Source organism: Morone saxatilis, unplaced genomic scaffold (assembly GCF_004916995.1).
Source record: "Morone saxatilis isolate NCDOM2014 unplaced genomic scaffold, NCSU_SB_2.0 Contig12, whole genome shotgun sequence".
Classification (NCBI taxonomy): domain Eukaryota; kingdom Metazoa; phylum Chordata; class Actinopteri; family Moronidae; genus Morone; species Morone saxatilis.
Genome location: NW_023339674.1, coordinates 23,745,403 through 23,747,581, shown reverse-complemented (window position 1 = coordinate 23,747,581; position 2,179 = coordinate 23,745,403). Strand labels below are relative to the sequence as shown.

General features: G+C 40.7%; 1 protein-coding gene across 1 annotated transcript in view; it reads right to left on the bottom strand.

The window, feature by feature from the left end:
- Nucleotides 1-2,179, bottom strand: part of lmo4b (LIM domain only 4b) — a gene marked incomplete in the record, with an annotated part of 9,958 nt that overhangs the window by 5,412 nt on the left and 2,367 nt on the right.

The following is a 2,179-nucleotide window of genomic DNA, read 5'->3' as shown; positions in this document are numbered from 1 at the left end:
GGTGGTGGTGGTGGGGGGGGGATCAGCCAAATTACACTTGGTTAATTCAGAGTAACAGATCTGGCCCCAAGTGAATTGAAGGCCTTGAATTAATTCTGTTATGACAAATCAAGATAAACGTTTCCCCTAAATTGCATGCGATTTAATTAATTTCTGAGATCCCGGTTTTTTCCTGGCCTAATAGTTCACATTCTCTTGTGCTGTCATAGTGCTTGAGTGGGCAGACTTCAAAGTGATATTAAATAACCAACTATTAGATTTACCTCACACGTTCTATTGGAAAAGTGCCATTTAATTACCTAGGCTTATTCAATTAAGGGGACAGCATTCTCCCTGAATCCAGCAGCCACAAGTAAATTAATTCTCCCTCTACTAGCAGCCCACAGAAATAATATCACCTCCAGCTTACAACAACATGATCCCCACAGCAAACGCAACTTTGGCTTAAAGTTTGACATCAAAGCTTTTGGTGGCAGCACTGCGTGAAAAACAGGGCTGGTGCCTGTCCTGTGAGCTTTGGGAATATTCCTGCTTGATTGATGGGAGATGGGTATCATCCCAGGCCAAGCACACATCCCATTATAGCTGCTGTGATGCGATGCATTTCGGCTCCAAATCAATCAGATGAGCATTTTCATATCAGCTGTATTAATATGGCTTTGGTGCTACAGCTCAAAATGTATGTCGTCTGGCCAGTTTAGCAATCTATTACAAAAATGAGTCTGCCCCTTTAAGATGAGGGGGAAAAAAACAGCGGCAAATGGCCTTCGCAATAATCCCTCTTCTCTATCTGTCTTTCTCTCTTGCTCTCTCTCAAAAGCCAATTTGGTTAATTAAATGTTTTGTTTGCAGTGTGGCTCTCATTCATTTCGGACACGTCATTGGGAGCGGATACAAGCCAGGGACCAGATCTCATTAGATAAAACCCATCAGGACTAAAGGAAATGGAGGGGGACTATAATTAAAGCATTTAATTGTGTAGACTCACTGTCAGATGTTTTTTTCCCCCCCGCTCCTATCTTTATCTCTACAGAGATCTCATGGTTCCATAATATGCGTTTTAGCTCTTCCACCAAGCATACTCTCATTACAAGTGGAAAGGTGTATCCACATTTTCCCCCCTTCCAATTTTAATTACGTTATAGTCCCATTATGAATGAAGTACCCCATTGACTTCCTCATCCTCTTCATGAGGTGGGTGTGAGAGCGCACAGGCACACTTTAGATTTTGAATTATCCGTGCAGATTTAATAGCAGTGTTGCACGTTCATGTTGACTGTAGTGCAGTCCCATCTTTTACATTATTAATGCAAAAGAAATGAAGGGTACCCAAACTCAGACGCGTACATTTACAAGTTCTTAACATACAAAAACAGAACAATTCAGCTGGGAAACATCACGTCTTGCATAGATATAAAAGTGATCTGAAGTGTTAAAAACAATTCATTAATATGATAGAAATCTATATAGTTCTTGTGCCCGAGGGTGACTCAACAAAGTATTTGAACTTTCAGTAAACTGCGCCTTGTGCCGTCACATCAGACTGCTCTACATTACCAGGATGAGAGTGTCACCAATAAGCTCTGGTTGGGTGTCTGGCACACCTACTAGAATATTTAAAAAGGCTCTCTTTGCTAATTAAATGGTACATTTCTGTTATATACAAAAAGACAACAACAAAAATAATAATCTGTGCCCAACACGACTACTGTACATGTCTTGCAAAAATCTTACAAGACCAATTTTCTGTCCTTCAGTTGACCATAAACAGCAAACGGGACAGACATGCAGACGGCCTGCAGAACAGCTCTTTTGCTTTGTGCTCTGTCAACATGCCAGCGTGCCTGACCTCCTTCAGGCTGTACCAGGGAGACTTCAACCAGGATACTTTAATGAACACTGATGATGTTAGTAGAATTTGAGACACATGTTCCGCAGAAATACGCCCAACCTCGCTGATCCTCGCATGACCAGCAAAGACCTCTGTTAACTCAGTTTGAAAACCTTGTTGTTGTCATTGTCTAACTGGATTTAATAGCCTTTAATATATTTCAGGACTTCTAAAAGTAAAGTTGTTTATTTTCCGAGAAGCACAATTTTCTTAAAAAGTCACGCAAGATGTGAAAAGAATGATATAACTTATACTGTAACCTTAGAACAGCAGTTACTTCCCAATCTG